General features: G+C 43.8%; 1 pseudogene; it reads right to left on the reverse strand.

The window, feature by feature from the left end:
- Positions 1 to 4291: 4291 nt before the first annotated feature.
- LOC139019446 (ferritin light chain pseudogene) lies at positions 4292 to 19750 on the reverse strand (annotated as a pseudogene).
- Between the last annotated feature and the right edge of the window lie 1895 nt (positions 19751 to 21645).

Raw genomic sequence — 21645 nt, forward strand, 5'->3', positions numbered from 1 at the left:
ATATATACGTACCATTGTTGAGTAACAAATTGGCAACAACCAGAATTTGGTGGCACCTAATACTGAAGAAGGTGTGAGATCAACTCTCCTTTCAAATCAAATTTTTCTGATTTGATAGTTAGATCTGATCCCAGATTATTAGGATAAACAAGAGTACTTGCTTCAAGGAGAAACTAGTCAGCCTTTTTTTTCTTTTTTAAATTATCAGGCTTCTTTATATATATATTGATCTCAGAGAGAAGGGAGAGGGAGAGATAGAAACGTCAATGATGGGAGAATCATTGATTGGCTGCACACCCCCAACTGGGGATCAAGCCTGAAACCAAGGAATCGAACCGTGCGTGACCTTCTGGTTCACAGGTCACTGCTTAACCGCTGAGCCACGCCAGCTGGGCTAGTCAGCCTTTTCTATCCACCTTTTTCCTCTTCCAAACGAAGGTGAACAGCCAACAAACATTTTCTAACAAGTTTGATTTTTTTCCTTTGTCACATGTGTGGTCATTTCACATTTGCTTTGCTAATAGTTCTTTCCCGCTAGGGTTGACATTTCACATGACTTGAAATAGCCCAAAATTGTTCCAAATTTAGGCAGAGCTAACTTATATTTTCACATAAGCCACAGTTCCCCCAAATGCTCTTTTTTAAATCCTCACCTGAGGATATTTTTCCATTGATTTTTAGAGAGTGGAAGAGAAGGGGAGAGACAGGGAAACATTGATGTGAGAGACACATCCATTGGTTGACTCTCAAATGTGGGGGATTAAGTCTGCAACCCAGATACCTGCCATTGACCTGAATTGAACCCAGGACCCTTCAGCCTATGAGCCAAGCCAAACGCTCCATCCACTGAGCCAAACTGGCTAGGGCACCCGTAGAATATTCTGAAGACTTCTGGCTAGCTCCTTCTGGAATGTTCTATCTGCCAGTGGGGTCAGCTACATAATTTGTGTGGCCTAGTGTGAAATGAAAATGTATGGCCCATTTTCATAAAAGGAAAAAAGTTTGTTCTTTTCTGAAGTTGCTTTCTCAACCTGTCGTGGTTGTTTTTATTTGCTACTGTTTTTGTGCTCTCAGGCATGGAAATACTCAAGGGGTAAGTGCAAGCCCTCACAAGTGCCCAGGACTGTGCCCTGAGACAGCATGCATTTCCTAGTCTGGGAAAAATATGATCTAATGGTGGAGAACAGACTAAATCAGACTCAACTAACTTAGTCCTCAGTCTTCTATTGGCTGCATTCTGCTCTACAGCAGTGCCTTGAGGCAAAAAAAATGCCTCAAGGTACAGCCATCTCAAGGGGAGGGAGGGTTACAGGGTAACAGGAAACTGAGATGAAAAAAACATTGGTTAGGAGATCAAAATATTATCCCTGTATGCACATCAGTGTCTGAGAACTGTATTAATGATCGAGCCCCCAGAGAGTTGATCTACTCTTTGTGAGTTAATAAATCAGGTCTTGAGGTAAGGCTAAGTGCCAGTCAGACTAAGCTCTGAGGCGAGTTGATACCATGGGGATTTCCATGGGTAGCCAGTTTGTCTTGCTATGGTGACTCCATTCTGTCTTCCTGCATATGCTTCTAGAAAGTCATGTACCCTTAACGGTTCAGGGGCCCAAATGGGAGTGATGGTGTGGTTAGTTAGGGAGGGGAGGAGAGGTTGGGCCTCACCCTTTTCCCCTCCCTTCCTTCACACCCCATTTTATTGCATCACAAAATGCCTTTCATCATCAGGGTCAATTCCAGGCCCCTGCCTTAGGAGGGAAAACCCCCAGCCTTCTGTACATTCAGAAAAGGATATTTACCATATGAAGCCAGCCTTGAGGATGCCTTCATTTAAAGTTCAGAGATCAACCTGCCCCACTCCATATAAGGCCAGATTTTACAAGAGGGTGTTTCCTACTCCCTCAACTCGCTGGCAGTCCGGCATTAAAAGAAACCAAAACAGGTCCCTCACTTTAGTCAGACAAAGAATTAGAAATGATTCTTTCCTGACTCAGAGGGAGGGGTCCAGTACCCACACACTGGCAACCACGTAATACAGAAGAGGAGGGTTGGAGTGGGGCCAGAAAGTACCAGGCCTCGTTTGGTGTCCTCTCCAACAGCAGCTGCCCAATGTCTTTAGAGCCCACCTCTTCCCTGGAGAGTTCCCTCCTACTTGAGAGTTGCAGTCACCCTCTGCCTGACCTGGACCATGTTCCTGTGATCTCTTGAGCTTTGTGAAAAAGAAGAGTGAGAAAGCTAAGGGCCTCTTATTTATCAACATTGCCCTTTTCTTGTCAGCAGCATTTATGTTATTAACCACCTTCCTCTGAAAATCCTTTTCCTTTTTGGATATATTTTCTCTCTTCTGATTCATGTGTTTATTCAATCAGCAAACATTCACTGAGCGCCTGTAGTACAACAGGCACAGTATTGGATTCAGGGAACACGAGCGTAAGACACCTGGTCTGTGCCTTCAGGTTTGTCACTCACAAAGGATCTCCCCATTACCTGGCTACTCCACTTCTACTTCTCCCTCTCAGTTCTCAAGGGTGACATCTCCTAAGGCTTTTTCTTTTGTCCTTCATGTCTTCACTCCCATAATACCAGTATCACCAGTTACAACAGTCCCTTAAATCCTACCCCTCAATCTAAAACTCTCTCCCAACCTTCAAAACTGATTTTCCAATTGACCAGTTATTTCTACCTAGGTGTTGCAATAACTCAATTCACAAGGTCCAAAAAAGAAATTTTCCAACTTTCCATCACCCCCACCCCAACCTGCCTCACTTCTCCTCATCACCTTACCCTTCTGACTTCAGTGCTTATACCCATGAAACACTCCTTTCCCAAGTATCCAGGGTAAAGAAGTTTGGGGTTTTTTGGACTCCTTACTCATGCCTCTGCCCTTCCACAGCCAATCAATGGTCAACTTCAATCAATTCTACAGCCGTGCTGTGTCCCATAGATGTGTCATTTCCATCCCTACCACCACCCTGGCTGAGTATCTCCTAAACTGCTAACTAGTTCCCTGTCTGGTTTCCATGATTCAGACTTTCCCTCTTTTTAATCCAGAGCTCCCTGCATGTCTTTTTCTTGGCTGAAAAGTCTTCAGGGGTTCACCATTTTCACCAGAATAAAATGCAGAATCCAAAACCTGACATCCAAGACCTCATTAAAACAGCCCTGTCCTTTCCCACATTTCCTAGTTTTCCTGCGGACCTGAGCATCAGTCAAATTGAACCACTATGTTCTCCTTCTTTGCTCAGGCTGTTTGCTCTGCCTAACATGCCTCTCTAACTCCTATTTTCCCTGATCCAAATCAAAGCCCAACCCAAACCTTTCCTATTCCGTGAAGCCTTCTCTTCTCCCCAATAGTTGGGAATTTTTTCTTCTTCTCTAAAGAACCACAGCCCTCAATATATACCTCTCTGAGACCCACATATCCTGGTTTGTCTTACCTCTCCTGGTGAATTGTAAACTTGAGGACAAGAGAAGCTGATTTCCCACTGCATCTTCCATACTCTAGGAGAGAATCTTATGTAGAGTAGCAACAAAATAGAGTAGAAAGAGCAAGATCTTAGAATGAGAGGCCCTGGTTACTAGAGCCTGAAGAAAGTTTGTCGTAAGAATAGATGTTATGTCCTAGCTGGTTTGGCTAAGTGGATAGAGTATCTGTCTGAGGACTGAAAGGTCCCAGGTTTGATTCCAGTCAAGGGCACATGCTGGGGTTGCGGGTTTGATCCCCAGTAGGGGGTGTGCAGGAGGTATCCAACAGATGATTCTCTCTCATCATTGACGTTTCTCTTTCTCTCCCTCTCTCTTCCTCTCTGAAATCAATAAAAAATATATTTTTAAAAAAATAGATGTTATGAGTGGGACTGGGTGGGCACTGAATATCAGGTCCTGAATGACAAAGATTTCCATGAGGTATTTTTTTAAATTCCATTTTTTTAAATATATATTTTTATTATTTTTATTGATTTTGAGAGAGAGGAGAGAGAAACATCAATGTGTGAGTGAAACATCAATCAGCCACCTCCCGCATGCCCCTACCAGGCATTGAATCCACAACCCAGGCATTTGCCCTGATCAGGAATTGAACCAGCAAAATTTTGATGTCCAACCAACTAAGTCACACCAGCCAGGGCTTCATGAGTTCTTTAAATAATTTATTATCTTATGTGTTTGTGATATGTGGAGTCCTCTAAAGTATAGCTTCCAGAGTAGGTGATTCTCTTGCTTGGGTCTAAGTATTAGAAGTAACAATCTAGTAAGCAAGGCAAAACAAAGCAGGAAAAAGAGATTTCACTACTTTTTTTTTTTTTGCTGCAAAAAACTTTATTGTTTCATTTGGTCCAATGCATTGGAGAGGGCTCCAGAGTGGTTAAAACAGGGGTCCTCAAACTTTTTAAACAGGGGGCCAGTTCACTGTCCCTCAGACCGTTGGAGGGCAGGACTATAGTTTTAAAAAAAACTATGAACAAATTCCTATGCACACTGCACATATCTTATTTTGAAGTAAAAAACAAAACGGGAACAAATACAATATTTATATTTGCATGTGGCCCGCGGGCTGTAGTTTGAGTGCCCCTGGGTTAAAACAATGGCTAGTAGTTTCCGGAAGAGGCTCAAGTAAAAGCCAAAGACAACAGGGGGATGCAGAGGGGCCTCTGGGCTCCAAAGGCTCCTAGTCGTGCTTGAGGATGAGCCTTTCGAAGAGATACTCGCCCAGCCCAGCCTGGGGGGCAGCCAGCCTTCGGATGTTAGTCAGGTGGTCACCCATCTTGTTGATCAGTTTCACCTCCTCATCCAGGAAGTGGTTCTCCAGGAAGTGGCAGAGATGAGGGTCTGCACAGGTAGAACCCAGGGCATGCAGCTCCAAAAGGGTCTGGTTCAGGTTCTTCTCTAAGGCCAGGGCGGCTTCCATGGCATTCTGAGTTTTGCCCCAGTCTTCTTGGGAAGGTTTCTTGACATCCGGGAAGAGAATGCGGCCTCCACGCTTGTTTTGCAACTTAAAGAGATGCTCAGCGCCCTCGCGCTTCTTCTCTGCCAACTCGAGGAAGAAGTGGCCCACACCCTCCAGAGCCACATCATCACGGTCGAAATAGTAGCCCAGAGAGAGGTAGGTATAGGAGGCCCGCAGATGCAGGTTGGCCAGGCGATTGACCGCAGCCTCCACCTCGGTGGAATAATTCTGATGAATTTGGGAGCTCATGGTTGTTTAGCAATAAGGAGTTAAGGTAGGAAAAAACCAGTGTCCTGGAGGTGGTTCTGAAGGTGGTGACTGAATGAGACACAGGAAAGTGGCCGGAGGCTGGAAGAAGGGGAATCCCTGGGTCTGTTCTGTCCAAACACTGTTGAAGCAAGAGACAGATCCGGTACCTCTGAGTGCACTGCGACTACTTTTTCTTTTTTGTAACACTGGTCTAATTTCAAATCTAGAAGCAAAAGCAATTCATAGAAAAGTTTTTTATAATTAGAAAAATCATAAAATCTTGTTAGAAAAGTTTGCAAACCAGTTCAGCCAGTGTTGCTAAATGGCTGAGTGTCAACCCATGAGTCAGGAGGTCATGGTTCAATTCCAGGTCAGGGCACATGTCCGGTTGAAGGCTTGATCCCCAGTAGGGAAAGTACAGGAGGTCGCCAATTGATGATTCTCTCTCATCATGGATGTTTCTCTCTCTCTCTCTCCCCCTCTCCCTTCCTCTCTGAAACCAACAAAAACATTTTTTTTTTAAATTGCAAACCAGTGGTGGGGGGAGGGTGTTAAGGAATTGGGGGGATTGAGCAAAAAAGAAAAAAGAGAGAGAAAGAACTCATGGACATGAACAACAGCATGGTGAATGGTGGGGTGGGGGCGTGGAAGAGGGCATAGAGGGAATAAATGGTGATGGAGAAAAAGAAGAAAAAAGTTTGCAAACCAATAGCCTGATTATACTTAATGGAGTAATTCTAGAGTTATTCCTTTAAAGTCAAGTCTAGAGCAAGGAACGAATGGGCACTATTTTTAAACATTGTTCTAGAAATTCTAGCCACTAAAGTACGATAAGAAATAGAAATAAGAGCTCTAGATATCTGAAAGACAAAAGTATCATTATTTGTAGATGATATGCTACTTCACCTAAAAACACAAGAAAATTTTCTGAAAACCATTAGTATAGGCAAATTCATAATTATGCATATCACAATTACAAAATGGTCCTATATAATAAAAGACTAATATTCAAATAGACCAAACAACCGGTCGCTATGATGTGTGCTGACCACCAAGGGGAGTACATGAACATGTCAGGCGTCAGCATGTCCGGCAGGATGGTGGAGCAGGATGAGTGGGGGTGCCAGACCAAGGCTGGGCACTGGTCGCTGTCATTGGGGCAAGCCTCTGGTGGTTGCTGAAAATTCTTTGCTCCCACATGCCGCAGTCCAGCCCAGCGCTTGCACCTACTGCCAGCGCCGGTCCTGCTCACACCCACTGCCGGCGCCCAGCGCTGGCCCCAATTGCTCAGCACCATCAGCGGGTGCGAGCAGCGGATGCCAGCCCTGATCGCCTCTGAGGGCTTCTCTACCTCCCCCTGCTCCTAAGGGGCGATCGGGGCTGGCAGCTGCCTCTCACACCCGCAGCCGGCACCCGGCGCCAGTCCTGATCACTTGGCACCGTCAGCGGGTACGAGCAGCGGCTGTCGGCCCTAATTACCCCTCAGGCTGACGGCGTGAAGCAATTGGGTCTGACACCAGCAGTGGGTGCAAGCAGAGCCTGCACCGTCAGCGAGGGAGCGGCGGTGGCGGGAGCGGGGCTGCCAGCAGACAGGGGACTGGGGGCTGTGGCAGGAGGGGCTGGGTGAGGGCGTGGAGGATGAGCTGAAACCCACCCCTGTGTTCACCGCAGCCTCTTGGCACACAGTTCCTTTCAAGGTGCACGAATTTGTGCACTGGGTCCCTAGTTAGAAAATAAAAAGATTGCCCTAGCTGGTTTGGCTCAGTAGATAGAGCATTGACCTGCGGACTGAAGGGTCCCGGGTTTGATTCCAGTCAAGGGCATATGCCTGGGTTGCGGGCTCAATCCCCAGTGTGGGGCATGCAGGAGGCAACTGATCAATGATTCTCTCTCATCATTGATGTTTCTATCTCTCTCTACCTCTCCCTTCCTCTCTGAAATCAATTTAAAAAATTAAAGAAGAAAAAGATTTTTCTATATGCCAATAATATATAGCTAAAAAATATAATGGTAGCTGGAGTGGGTGTGGCTCAGTTGGTTGGAGCATTGTCACTACACCAAAAGGTGATGGGTTCAATTCCTGGTCAGGGTACCTACCTCCAGGTGGGTTTGATCCCTGGTCAGGCCATGTGTAGAAGGCAACAGATGGATGTTTCTCGCATCGATGTATTTCTCTTTCTAAAATCAATAAAGTAAGCCCTGGCAGGTGCTCAGTGGTTAGAGCATCAGCCAGAAGACCGAAGGGTTACGGGTTCGATTTCCACTCAAGGGCACATACCTTAAATGCAGGCTCTATTCCTGGCTCTGGTCAGGGCAGGGCATATGCAGGAGGCAACCAATCAATGTGTCTCTCTCACATCAATGTTTCTCTCTCTTTCCCCCTCACTGTCTAAAAAAATCAATGGAAAGGATATATTCAGGTGAGGATTAAAAATAAAAATAAAATAAATAAGGTAAAATTTATTTAAAATATACAATGGTAAAATAAATTTTAAAACTCTTATATGAGAAACATGCAGAGCCTTTGTGAAGAAAACTACCAAACTTTACCTAAAAACCTAAAAGAATAACTAGAAAAACATTCTGATTTGCCTGGAAAAACTAAATATTATTTCAATGTGTGTATGTGTGTGTGTGTGTGTGTGTGTGTGTGTGTGTATTCTCAACACCACTGAGCAATTTTCTAATTCTCAGTAGACATTGACTGGGTGTCCTACAATTTAACTTAATTCTAACACTATCTACCCTGAGGATCGATGTTTCTCTTATATTGATATCTCTCTCTCTCTCTCTCTAAAAAAACATATCCTCAGATGAGGATAGAAAACCAGATTGTGATCACTGTATAAAAATAGAGAAGCCAGGCCCTGGCTGGTGTTTCCAAGTGGTTAGAGTATCAGTCCGTGCACTGAAGGTCTTGGGTTCAATTCCCAGTCAAGGGTATATTTCTGGGTTACAGATCAATCACTGGCACCAGTTGGCATGTACACAGGAGGCAACCGATTGATGTGTCTCACATTGATTTCTCTCTCCCCTCTCTCTCTCTCTCTCTCTCCCCCCACCCTTCCCTTCCACTCTCTCTAAAAATCAATGGAAAAAATATCCACAGGGAAGAATTAACAACGAAAAGAATAAAGAAGCTAGTCCACAGAATAAAATTTTAAAATCAAATCTATTTATACATATATAAGGGTTTAGAATATGGCTAATGTAAAATTTCTAATTGGTGGGATAAGGACAGTTTATTCAATAATGGATGTTGGACAACTAACCACTTGTAACAAGATTTAGGTTATTTACTTACCTCATACCATGTATCAAAATTAATTCCAGAGAGATTAAATATTTACGTATAAAAATGTCTACCCAGAGAGAACTGTTGATAAATTATTTTATATCTGTAAGATGAAATACTATGAAGTCATTTAAAACTATAAGAAAAATATTTTATGGCATGAAGAGATGAAGAGAGCAGGTTACATAATACCATGTATAGTACCATTTTACTCAGAATTTTATGTTAAATGCACATTTGGTTAGAGTAATAACTAGAAAGACACAGGTCAAAAGTTAGCAGTAGCTTTTGGATTTTTTTTTTTTTTTAGTTGTTTTTTTCTTTTTTTTGCTCAATCCTTCTACCCCCAGCAGTAATTTTTTTGAGTGGTAAAAACTATAGGCAATCTATACTTTTTTGCTAATCTGAATTTTTAAAAATATTAAACATGTATTTCTTCTTAAAAAATAAAATGTATTTGCCTGGCTGGCATGGCTCAGTGGTTGAGCATCGACCTAAGAACCAGGAGGTCACAGTTCAATTCCAGGTTAGGGCACATGCCCAGGTAGCAGACTCGATCCCCAGCAGAGGCATGCAGGAAGCAGCCAATCAATGATTCTCTCTCTTGTCATTAATGTTTCTATTGCTCTCTCCCTCTCTGAAATCAATAAAAAAAAGTTTTTTAATTAACCAATGAATGCATAAATAAGTTGGACAACAAATCAATATTTTTCTCTCCCTCTCTCCCTCTAAAATCAATACATAAAAATTTTTAAAAGGATAAATTCTACTATGCCCAATTGCAAGGTATATTGTTTTCACTGAGACCTTGTATTTCTTAAGTATTTTACATATTACATTATTGTAATGTTAACGTAAAAACATTCAAACCTGTAAAGAATTTCTGTGAATTTATTTGAGCCAAACTGTCAACAATTGCTGGGCAGCAGTATCTCAATGGATGGGGGTAATGCTCCAGAGCAGCGGTTCTCAACCTGTGGTCGAAAGACCCTTTCACAGGGGTCGCCTAAGACCACCGGAAAACACATATATAATTACATATTGTTTTTGTGATTAATCACTATGCTTTAATTATGTTCAATTTGTAACAATGAAATTGGGGGTCACCACAACATGAGGAACTGTATTAAAGGGTCGTGGCATTAGGAAGGTTGAGAACCACTGCTCCAGAGAATGGCGTTTTTTCCCATCTATTTTTATATATTGCAATCAAAGGAGGAGACGTAGGTGGGTTACATGAAATCCACTGGTGATAGATTAGAGAGATGGGAGAAAGCAAAGCAGGGAAACCTCTGGGATTGGATAAAAAGTAAAATGTGAGACACATACATAGGTGGGGGATAGTTACGTCAACAATTAACATGTTAACAATAACAATGAAGGAATTTGTGGTATCTGTCCTGGTGCCTAGGCACATTAGGTTGTGCCCCAAAGGGTATGGAAAAAGGGAAGTTACAAGTTACCCAGACATTTCAAAGATATGTTATCATTAATGCAAAAAGACAGATAGGCTCAGTTAAGGTAAAGGTTGACCTTGTCAGTGAAGATACTGGCCTAGGACGTTAACTACCCACCACAACTGCTTTTAGTTAGTGTAATTTCAGACCATCCTTTGTGGTTACTTTAGGTCTCTGAGTTTGCAAGACCATCATGCAGACCTTCCCTGACCTTGTCAGGTTAGCATATGGACCCTTTCGTCCACATAATCTTTCATAGAAATGTTATGGGACAGGTAATAAAAACATAAAATAATCCCTGTTTTTCTAATGAGGCAATGAAGGCCCCCAAGTCAATCATCTAATAAGCATCAGGACTAGGTTTTGAAGGCACATCTGTCTTTCTTTTTTTAAAATATATTTTTATTGATTTCAGAAAGGAGGGGAGAGTGGGAGAGAGAGATGGAAACATCAACGATGAGAGAGAATCATCGATCGGCTGCCTCCTTCACACCCCCTATTAGGGACCGAGCCCGAAACCCAGGCATGTGCCCCCAACTGGAATTGAACCCGGGATCTTTCAGTCTGGAGCTGACGCTCTATTCACTGAGCCAAACCAGCCAGGCGGCACATTTGTCTTTAAAGTTCATGCCCTTATTTGTAATACTAAAGACTGGAAATAACCTAAATGTCCCTCAGTGGTAACCAGTTAAGTTACAGTACATACCTACACTGTAAAACTCTGCACCTTAAAAATAAAAATGAGAATGCTTTCTACTGGTTTCCAAGATAAAGTGTTAGTGGAAAAAAAACCCAACAAGGTTCAGAAGTTATGTATAGCATTATACCATTTATGTTAAACTGAAGTAAGGAAGAGTATATATTTGTTTTAGAAGGATAAACCAAAACCTAATAACAGGGTTATCTATTTGGGTTAGAGGAAATAGGCGGATGGGGCACAGGAGAAGCAGAAAGACTTTTCCCTATATATCTTTAATGTATTTTTTAGTTTTAAGCCATGCAAATGAATTACCTATTCAAATACACATAGACATTTAAAAAGCAAAATAAAGTAAAATAAAACAAAACTCCTGATCTTTCCACTCTTCCAAGACATCTCTGGAGGGCAGTTTGTGTCCCCATTTCAAGGAGTCACACAGGGTAGCAGGCCTCTGGACTCCTTAGGCCAGCAGTTCTCAATCTGTGGGTCTTGACCCCTTTGGGGGTCGAACGACCCTTTCACAGGGGTCACCTAAGACCATCGGAAAACACATATATAAGTACATATTGTTTTTGTGATTAATCACTATGCTTTAATTATGTTCAATTTGTAACAATGAAAATACATCCTGCATATCAGATATTTACATTACGATCCATAACAGTAGCAAAATTACAGTTATGAAGTAGCAACGAAAATAATTTTATGGTTGGGGGTCACCACAACATGAGGAACTGTATTAAAGGGTCGTGGCATTAGGAAGGTTGAGAACCACTGCCTTAGGTGGTTCTAACCAAGGCAGCACACAGGCCAGGAAGTCTGCTCTGCCAGGGAGCAGCTCCAGGCCAAGCACACCCTCTTCCCTTATCCTTGACTTAGAAAAACAAAGGCAATAGGCAAATCCACTTGTCAGCGTTTCTGAAGCCAGCTGTTAACCTATCCTCTTCCTGCCCCTCTTTCTTTTCTTCCTTTTTCCAGAAAAACCTGGAAAGCTCTGCAAAACTTTGCAAAATGTCGTACTAGCTCTGGTTGCCTTCTATTTATTTATTTTTCTCTTTTGGCCTGTGTCATCCTCTCAGGCAAGGACCGCAGTCTGACTTCCTGCCAGCTCGCCTGCTGGGTTCATTAGAGTGTCTTTAAAAAAAAAAATCTGTATTTTCCTAAGACTACAAACCTCAAGTTAGAGGTAATTTTTTTTTCAACTTCCTACCCAAAGTAGGACATCCCAGTTGTAAAATTTAGCAGAGTCTTTGGTTTTAAAACACAATTCCGTGACTATAATGAATCAGGGACATAGAAAGGGAATGGACTGACTATTCTTGGGGGAAAAGGGGTGTGGGAGATGCGGGAAGTGACTGGATAAAAATCATGCACCTATGGATGAACTCAGTGGGTGGGGAGTGAGGGTGGAGGGTGGGGTGGGAGCTGGAAGGAGGGGAGTTATGGGGGGAAAAAAGAGGAACAAATGTAATAATCTGAACAATAAAGATTTAAAAAAAAACAAACAAACACAATTCCGTGGTTTCACTTTGTCCATCCAATCAACTTGGGACTGACAGCTCTCATAAAATATCTGCTCTGGCTAAGAATTCCACAAAGCAGGTCTATTTATGTATGAAGTCTAGCAGCACAGAGAGCCCCAGTAAATTTCCATTTAGTAATTCAGTGACTCTTAATAGACACCTATTATGTATGTATCCATGGCCATCTGAGGCCCTGTGCTGGGTACTGAAACAAACATGAGACCCAGATCCTGCTCCCAACCCCTAACAATCCTATCAGGATACCTTCAGCTCATAAATGTCTCTGAACTCATTTTGTTCTTTAAATCCATTTGCAAGGTATAAACTACATCACTCACTAAATTATGAACATTTTCATAATTAGCTGTGTCAGAAATATGATTTATAGGAATGGCTTTCTCCCTTTTTTAAGGTTTCGGGAATAATTTTTATATTGCAAACATTATAGCCATGGTTCAAACTCTAGATAACGTAATCCACGTAAGATTCACTAACCTTTCAGGGTGTTAATAACAGTGTCATAGCTTTCAGCTCTCATTAGTTAGAACTCCTTGGCTAATGTGCAGGAAATTTAAGATGTATGCCAGGTGTGTTCAATGAAAGGTTTTGTGCAAATCATATGTGAGTCTAAAAGCAAGTCTCTCTCAGCAGTGATGAGCTTGGCAGGGATTCAGGTGTCTAACACTGTGCCATATACCTCCCCCGAGAATGCTGGGCTAGAACACAACCATTAGGTGTTGTTAAATTTGCTGGGAACACAGAGCAGAAGGCTGCATGGAGACTGCATGTCCACTCTCTATTACATGTGTACAGTGTCACCAGGAATAATACTACAGGATTCATTCTGTACTGGCTTATTCTCAAAGGAAAACCCCAACCAGGTTGAGGATAATGAACATCACAGACTGTAAAAAGCAGCAAGAAGCTATTGCACCACTGTGGCTTCCACATAGCCACACAAAACACATCAGCAGGAAGAAGGTGTTATGTTACTCAGGTTTCCTCTCAGGACATCCTGGCTTGAAACACAGTTCTGTCACTAATATAAATGACAGATGGGAAACTGCCAGAGCATGTCCTTGAAAATCTCAGGAATCCATCAGCTTGCAAAGGAGAGCTCAAAAGATGGCATGAAAATTACCCATTCCCATTAATGACAGGTCACTTTTTTTTTCTAGGTGAAGAGAAACATTGGAACCTATGGGCCTGGTGAAGGCTCCATGCACAGATTCTGAGCATACAGGGCCTTGTCTTAAACAGACTTGGACCAAATTTGTCATAAAAATGTGACAAACTCGGCACAAGCATTACTGCATACAGTGGCAAGCCCCATTTTGCTTGTGACTTTGAAGATTGCCTGAGTTCCCCAATGCCCATGGACTTTGCCAAATACTGTTGTACAGCATAGACAGTTCAGTTCAGTAAAACAGTATGAGACTATGCTGTAACTGGTTTGGCTCAGTGGATAGAGCATCGGCCTGCGGACCGAAAGGTCCCAGGTTCGATTCCGGTCAAGGGCATGTGCCTTGGTTGCGGGCACATCCCCAGTAGGAGGTGTGCAGGAGGCGGCTGATCCATATTTCTCGCTCATCAATGTTTCTAACTCTCTATCTCTCTCCCTTCCTCTCTGTAAAAAATCAATATAATATATATTAAAAAAAAACAAACAGTATGAGACTATACACTGAACAGTATATGCTGTCTCCCTGGGGGAACCACAGGATGAAAAAGGATCCATTAAAACAAGGGTGTAGGTCAGGGCCCTGTTCTCCAGGCTTGCCATATCAAGCTCAGGATCAGACAGAGCACTCATCCATTCATTAACTTATTCATTTACTCATTCAACAAATATTTATAGAACACCCTAAGGTTTCAAGCAATATGCTAGGTGTGGGAATTCAAAAATTTCCGGTCTTTGAGAAGTTCACAGCCTAATGGTGCAGAGCCAAGAAAACCAAGTTACAGTAAGGCACTATGATGAGCGTTTGCACATAGTGGAACTGCTCTTACTATTGTATGTCCTATTTGTTTCAAGCATGGTGGCACACAGAAAGTTTGGGAAGAATAACCAGACACTGTGATGCCTGGGTTGAATACCTGAAGAGTAAGGAGGCATTATCAAGGGGAAGTGTGAAAGGAAATAATGTTCAGGCAGTGTGACCAACATGTGTGAAGGTACACAGAAGAGAGAGAAAACATGGCTCAGGCAGAGCTTCACATGGCTCAGTGTGGATGGAGAATAAAGGGTGAAAGAGGATGGGGTGGAAATTAGAACCAGGTGATCAGGCCCTTATTGTCATGCTAAGGTAAGGGCAGGGCCCTATGTCTGTTTTGTCTTTCATGGGACTTAGTGATGGATACATATTAGTTGAAGACAATGAGGAGCCACTGAAGGTTTTTAAGCAAGGTTTGCAAAAAAGACAGGCATATTGGGGGAAGACTTGAAGAGGGTGAAAATGGAGGCTAGATAGGCACCTGCATTGATCTAGGTGAGAGATGAAGATTGGCTAAACAGTGATGGCGAACCTTTTGAGCTCGGCGTGTCAGCATTTTGAAAAACCCTAACTTAACTCTGGTGTCGTGTCACATATAGAAATTTTTTGATATTTGCAACCATAGTAAAACAAAGATTTGTATTTTTGATATTTTATATATTTAAATGCCATTTAACAAAGAAAAATCAACCAAAAAAATGAGTTCGCGTGTCACCTCTGACACGCTTGTCATAGGTTCGCCATCACTGGGCTAAACTAAGGTAGTGCCAGTGTAGGTGAAGAGAAGTGGGTGACTATAGGACCAGCACATTGTACTGTATAAGAGAGAGGGGGCTGCCATTTTTAGATCAAAGTGCATGGTTACTTTTATGATTTTTCATGTGCACTGTTGACCACATATAGAAAGTATTGGTTGTCCTGGCCAGGTAACACAGTTAGTTAGAGCATTATCCTAATACACCAAGGTTGCGGGTTCGATCCCCGGTAAGGGCACATACAAGAATCAACCATAAATAAGTGGAACAATAAATTGATGATTTTTTCTCTCTCTCTCCCTTCCTCTATCTCTCTAAAATCAATCAATAAAAAAAAATGTTTTAAAACACTGGTTAACCTGCAGATTCTTCTAAATCATAGACTCAGACTATAAAGCTGGGCGAGATGCCACTTCTCAGGTCCCCATAGAACTTTTCCTGTGCTTATTCCCACTGCTTCTTCTGTGCAGAGGAAGCAAAAAGGAAAACACAATTCAAAAAAGGAAGACACCTAACTACCTGTAGGTGACCAACTTTCTTCCACACAAACAGGCTGGGTTGGTAAAGGGGCCCCCATCTTTCTTGCTTTGCAGAATGTCTGAGAGACCAACAGAGATTAATTCAAGTCCTTCTTATGCAGAAGAAAAAGCCAGAACTCCAAGAGGTACAGAGACTTGCCCAAGGACAGAGCTATAGAGCATCAGAAATAGCCAAGAACACAAGTTCCCCTTTCCCTTTCTATTAGGAATTCCCTCATCTTATTAACAGAGGAACAGGAAGGTGGCAAGTGAAGCCAGGAATTGTAACTCACCGAGCCAATTTCAGCTACAAGACCCATTCTCATTTCCCCAGCTTCAAAGAGAATATAGGTGATCATGGACTCCACCTTGTAGGTCAGTGCAGACTTCTGCAGCTGTTGTGCATTTCTCGGCCTTGTTCCAATGGATGTTATCTGTTAACACTAGTATTAATACTGTCCCACATTTGATCTTTCCCTCTTCAACCTCAAACTTCTACTTCCTTATACCATTCTGTCCTAATACGCTCATAAGCCATCAAAATGTGTTCAGAATGTTAATATTTTTGTGTCCCAATTTCATCTCTGGCACCAAGAAGTATGATAAACATTGTTCTGAGACTCTTGGTTCAGAAAATAATGCTGTGGAGGATAAGGTGGGCAAGTTGAAATCCCTCCCTCAACTTCACTATTTTTAGTCTCCTCATGTATCTATGAACAGGGAACCTCCTGAGGAAAACATGTGGTCTCCTCAGATTCTACAGGAAGCCCCACCCTGTCTCAAAGCCTGCCTTCCTACACCCTGGTCAGGAAAAGGAGCTGAGAAGGTTCCACTTTAAAAAAAAAAATATATATATATATATATATATATAATTGATTTCAGAAAGGAAGTGAGAGGGAGAGATAGAAACATCAATGATGAGAGAGAATCACTGATCAACTGCCTCCTGCATGCCCATTACTGGGGATCGGTCCACAACTTGGGCATGCGCCCTTGACCGGAACCGAACCCGGGACCCTTCAGTCCGTAGGCCTATGCTCTATCCACTCAGCCAAACTGGCTAGGGCAGGTTCTACTTCTGCTTTCCTCTTTTTTGCTTAGCTCTATCACATCTCACCAGATCAACACTTATTGTCTTTGAACCATAGTGTTTATATTTAGGAGCCTAGGATACAATTCCTTTTTCCTCTATCATCATACCTGGCTTTTCTGGCTTTCAGAAGAAAATGCTCCAGAGATTTTCGCTTATTTTTCCCCAGGCAGTGGAAAACTATATTCACAGAGAAACAGTATCTCCTGAGTCACAACCTGGTCAGCGCTCCAACTCACAGAAAATGATCAAAGACTGTGTATAATTTTACCTTTATATTAACTTGCACATAATTCACTTAAAAATGGGAGAAAAAACGCCTCAGCATATCCTCTCTACTTCCCACCCCTATTTGACATACTATATAGTTTTTCCTCCCTCCATCCTTCTTTCCTTTCTTAGTCTTTCTCTCCTCACTAAAATGTAAACTTTTGAAGATGGGGCTTTTGTTTGTTTTGTTCATTACTGTATCTTCAGGACCCAGCTCAGTGCCTGGCATATAGTATATACTCAATATATGTTGAATAAAAAAACTGTTGACTGAACAGTTGATTTTTCCTTCCTTTTCTCTGGGGCCTACCACTTCTCTCTTGCTATAACGTTTTTCCTTTGGCTTAACAGCTAAGAGATCAGATGACCATATATTTTACATCATCTCTAGAGGGGAACTTCACTGTAGTGGCAGGGGGTATTTCTTCTCCACCTCTGACATCTCTATCTACTAAAATCGTATCTATTTGGCAAATCCTACCCTTCCTCCCTGTGGCACCATCCTTTAGTTTTCCATGGTAATCTCACAGGAAGGTTAACATTAAAACAAGGGTAGTATTACCTTGGCAAAACTGGGTTCCTGCCTCTGCTCCCTTCTTCTACCCCTGTGGATGAAAAACGGATGCTGTAATAAGTCATAAATTCCTAACTGGGCAGGTCATGGTGAGTAGTCATGCCCCAGCCTATAGCTTCTTTAGTGAAAGCTTTTTAAGCAAGCCTTGCCCAGTGTTCTTATACATCTAGATTAACACACCTTTGAGATGCCATAAGTAATACTACTCAAGACATAACCACCCTTAAGAAAGCACATAATATCCTAATCCAATGCGTTTTGCTTTCTCCCATGCTCAGTCTTCCTTACATTCCCTCTTTAATTTTATTTTTTTTGTTTTGTTTTTAGTCATTTTTATTCATATATACTTATATATGAATATATATGTATATGTATATATATTTTTATTGTCTAAAGTTTTACATATGTCTTTTCCCCAACTGACCCCCACCCCCAGCCATTCCCACCCCAGGCAAACCCCCACCGCCCCAGTGTCTGTGTCCATTGGTTATGCTAATATGCCCTCTTTAATTTTAAGAATAAAAGAGGTGCAAAACTATTATTCTTTGGAGCATCTGAGATCTTGCTCCCCAGCACATGTCATCAATTTGACTCAAACAAACTCATAAAAACTCTCTGCAGGTTTGGATGTTTCTTATGGTGATAGCTCTTTCTTACAGGCAGTGCTTCTTGAGCTTTAAATGCTGCCCTGGATGTGTCACTTAACCTGGTTTTGCCTTGATAAAAATGTCAGGAGTGGCCAAAAGCATGGGAACATGAGGGAAGCCTTCACTTATAGCCTCTAGGATGGTCTTCAGTATCTAATACTCTTGGGAAGGGCTGACTAGGTAGACTCGAACTTTACTATGGGCTCCAAGAGCACTACCATATCCTTGCTGAGGCCGTTATTTTACCTGCTGAACCACAATGTCCTCCTCTGTATAGAGATAATTCCACCTAGCTCACAGGACTAGATGTGGGAATCAAATGAGATAACTTGAGTGAAATACCTAATACTGGCCTTGACACATCTAAATAAGCACTTTGTAATGCATACATGAACGTTTTTCCTACCAGGAGATAGCCTTTTATTGTTTACTCTGTTAGACCAACTTCATCTAGCAGCTGGCGGCTAGCTTCTCCCCAGGAAATAGGACTTGGCCATAGCAATGTAATCTGAGGTGCAAGATTCTGGGAAAGGGCAGCAAGAGGATAGGCAACTGAAGGGTGCCCCACGGCAGAGTGTGCCCTGGACTGGGCTCCCAGCCAGAAATGTACCGTTAGTGTCACAGGTGCGGGGGCCCAAGAGAGAATTCCAGGCATAACCCCTCCCTAAATTCGGAGCAGGCCCAGGTTCAACGCATCAGGTCATGGATGAGCCATCTGCCACCTTTTCTTCCAAAGCCACTGAGCTGGTTGTGGAAAATTCTATTAAAAACCACTACCTGGAACCACACAAAGTCATTTGTTTTAAGGATTACTCAGGGATTAACGCTACAGCAAACCGGCTCTAAGGACCTAGCAGGAAAAAGTGGAAAAGTAATTTTTATGTTTTTACAGACCCCCTACCGTGTGCTAAGCACGGACTAATCAACCCGTGAAGTGAACGCTACTCTCTGTATTTTAAAGGAGAAATCCGGAGCTCTGAAATACTGACTGGCTCGCTCAAGGAAGCCAGTAAGCGGTGGGCCCGGGGGTCAAACCCCGGCTTCCTCCCAGCGCCACGTGCTTGCTTTTCCCCACCCGGCAGCGACCGGCGGAGCGCCCGGCCACCGCTGGGGCGGCGGGATGACGTCAGCCGCGGCAGGGCGGGGCTTGGGCCCGGAGCGCGGCGACTCCGCCCGGCGGGCCGCGCGGCCTGGAAATGGGGTGGGCGCGGCGCGGCCTGGCCCGGTCTCACGTGCGCCGAGGCCACGCCGGAGGCCACGCCGCTGTCCCCGAGGGCCTGCGAGTTACACTCCAGGGCTGGTCCCACCCGCGTGAGGGCGCCAGAAGTCGGTGCCCGGCCCAAAAGCGGGTCTAAAGGAGAGCCTGGGGGCGGCCCGGCCGGCAAACGACCTCGGGAGAGCCTCGCGCCTCGCCGCCGGCGCCCCTCCCCGCCGAGACCCGCCTCGTCAGCACCTTCCCGCAGCTGGGCCCGGGCTCGGCCCCACGGTGGGTCACGAGGCGGGCCTGGAGCGGGCGCAGCCCGGTCAGGCCCAGCGGGGTCCTGCGCGCCACACTCCTCCCTCCTTTCTCCTCCCCCGTGCGCCACGTACCCGGCCCCGCCCCGCGAGCCGTGCGGGGAACCCCAGTGTCGTCACCACTCTAGCACTCGCCTTCCCGCGCTCTCCAGAAAAGACGCGAAGGTGGGGACGTGTCGGGGGGAACCGGTGCGGCTGCGCGGAAGCCTCGACCACAGAACGTCCAGCGGCGCCGCCTGGTGGAGGAAGAGCGGTCACGCTGGCCGAGAGCGGCGGCGCACGCGAGAGGACGTGACTGACGTCATCCCCCGGAGGCGCGGGGCGAGAGCCGCGTGACCACCTCCCAGCCTCGGCGGTCCCCGTCTGTTTTTCTCCTTTCAGTAGAGTATGGCATCTCGATTTGTATGCCTCTTCTTTTGCCATTTTTCGAATTTACCAGAGTAAGTGTTCATTATAGGAAATTTAGGGAGATGAAGAAAATGAATACCAGCACCTCTCCCTTCATATTTACTTTTTTTTTCTTTTGCGTTAAACAAAATTGTGATCTTACTGTATAACAGTGGTATTAGGTACAAAAATATTCACAAGGATTGCCCTACCTGGTTTGGCTTAATGGTTAGAGAGTTGGCTTGCAGACTTAAGTTTGATTCCAGTTAAGGGTTGAGGCAGCCAATCAATGATGCATTCTTATCATTGATGTTCCCATCTCCCTCTCCATTCCTCTCTGAAATCAATAAAAATGTATTTTTTAAAATAATTCTCAAGGATGGACAAAGCACCATTAGAGCCTCAAGGCTAAGTTAGAAAAACACGATAGAGAGGAAGGAGTGCAAATAATAGGCGAAAGTGTAATGGTTACTTATTTAATGAGCGTTTTTCAATCAGTATCCTGTTCACTATGCACATGATCCAGGTGAGAAAACGGGCTCAGAGGGTTAATCAGGTGGCATAGTGGGGGTTTGAACCCAGGGCTTCAAATCTGAAACTTTAGGAGGGTGGGTTCCTGGGGAGGACAATGGAAAATGTGTGCTGGGGAGAAGGCAGAAAAACCACAGGGAAGGCATATGGTTATATACCCACTGTCTACTTCTGGGGCTGTGGAGCTATAACTAGATTGGAGGAGCAAGACTAGTGCCTCCATCAGTAGGAGCAACTTTGTGGGAGCATGCCACAAAGCAGCTCACACTAATACACTGCCTTGAAACATATAGCTATGTGCTAGCTAGCAGCAACTATTTGGGGCCATTGACCTCCAGCCCTGCCCCCATTAGTGGCAATGAAAGGCGGTCAGTCTTTCTACTCAAAGTGCAGTCTGTAGTCTAGCAGCATCTGTACCGTTCAGTACTTTCTGCATCCAGCTTGATGATACAAATAGAGAATCTTGGACCCCACTCTAGAACTTCTGAATCAGAATATGTATTCTCACTAAATTCCTGGGTGATTCCTATGCACATTAAAGCATTGTTGTAAAACAAGTCATTCTCCCTTGGTGAGGCAGGTGGGATGGTAGTAAGATCTGGAGGATGGGAAGGCAAGCAGACAGGGAACAAAGTCTAGAAGGAGATTTAACAAGAATATCAAATTAGGAGTATCAGAAAATACCACAAGATGCAAAGGAGGAAAACTAGGAAATCAGAATCTGGGAGAAAAACAGAAAAGAGAAATAGGTTGGAGTACGCAGGTCCATTTTGGGAAAATTCACCAAACACAAGAGCTGTTCTGTGTGTGTGTGTGTGTGTGTGTGTGTATCTGTGTCTTATGATTGAGAGGGTCCGGTTCACTCAAAGGACTAGAGGAGGGCAGCCCCTGCCCATTTCCTCACTTTTAGCAGAAAGAGAGGTCTTTCCCTGGGTTCTAGTGGAGGAAAGTTCTGGGCTCTTTCTGACATAGAACCTGGCACTGACAGAACAGTGCTGGGTTCTCCTATCATATACACAGTTTGCAATCTGTTAAGTAGCCAGGGCAGGGGGCTTGTGTGTGTGATGTGTGTGCATGTATATGTATGCACATGTAGGCTAGAGGAAAGGGCAGGTTATTGGCAGACAGACATAGAAATCAGTGAAAGATGGGGTGGACTTACGTGACTGGGAATTGCTGGGCCCGGAAGGCTACA

This window comes from Myotis yumanensis, unplaced genomic scaffold, assembly GCF_028538775.1.
Source record: "Myotis yumanensis isolate MYYU_CA2020_CCGP unplaced genomic scaffold, mMyoYum1.0.hap1 SCAF_11, whole genome shotgun sequence".
In the NCBI taxonomy this organism is placed as follows: Eukaryota; Metazoa; Chordata; class Mammalia; order Chiroptera; family Vespertilionidae; genus Myotis; species Myotis yumanensis.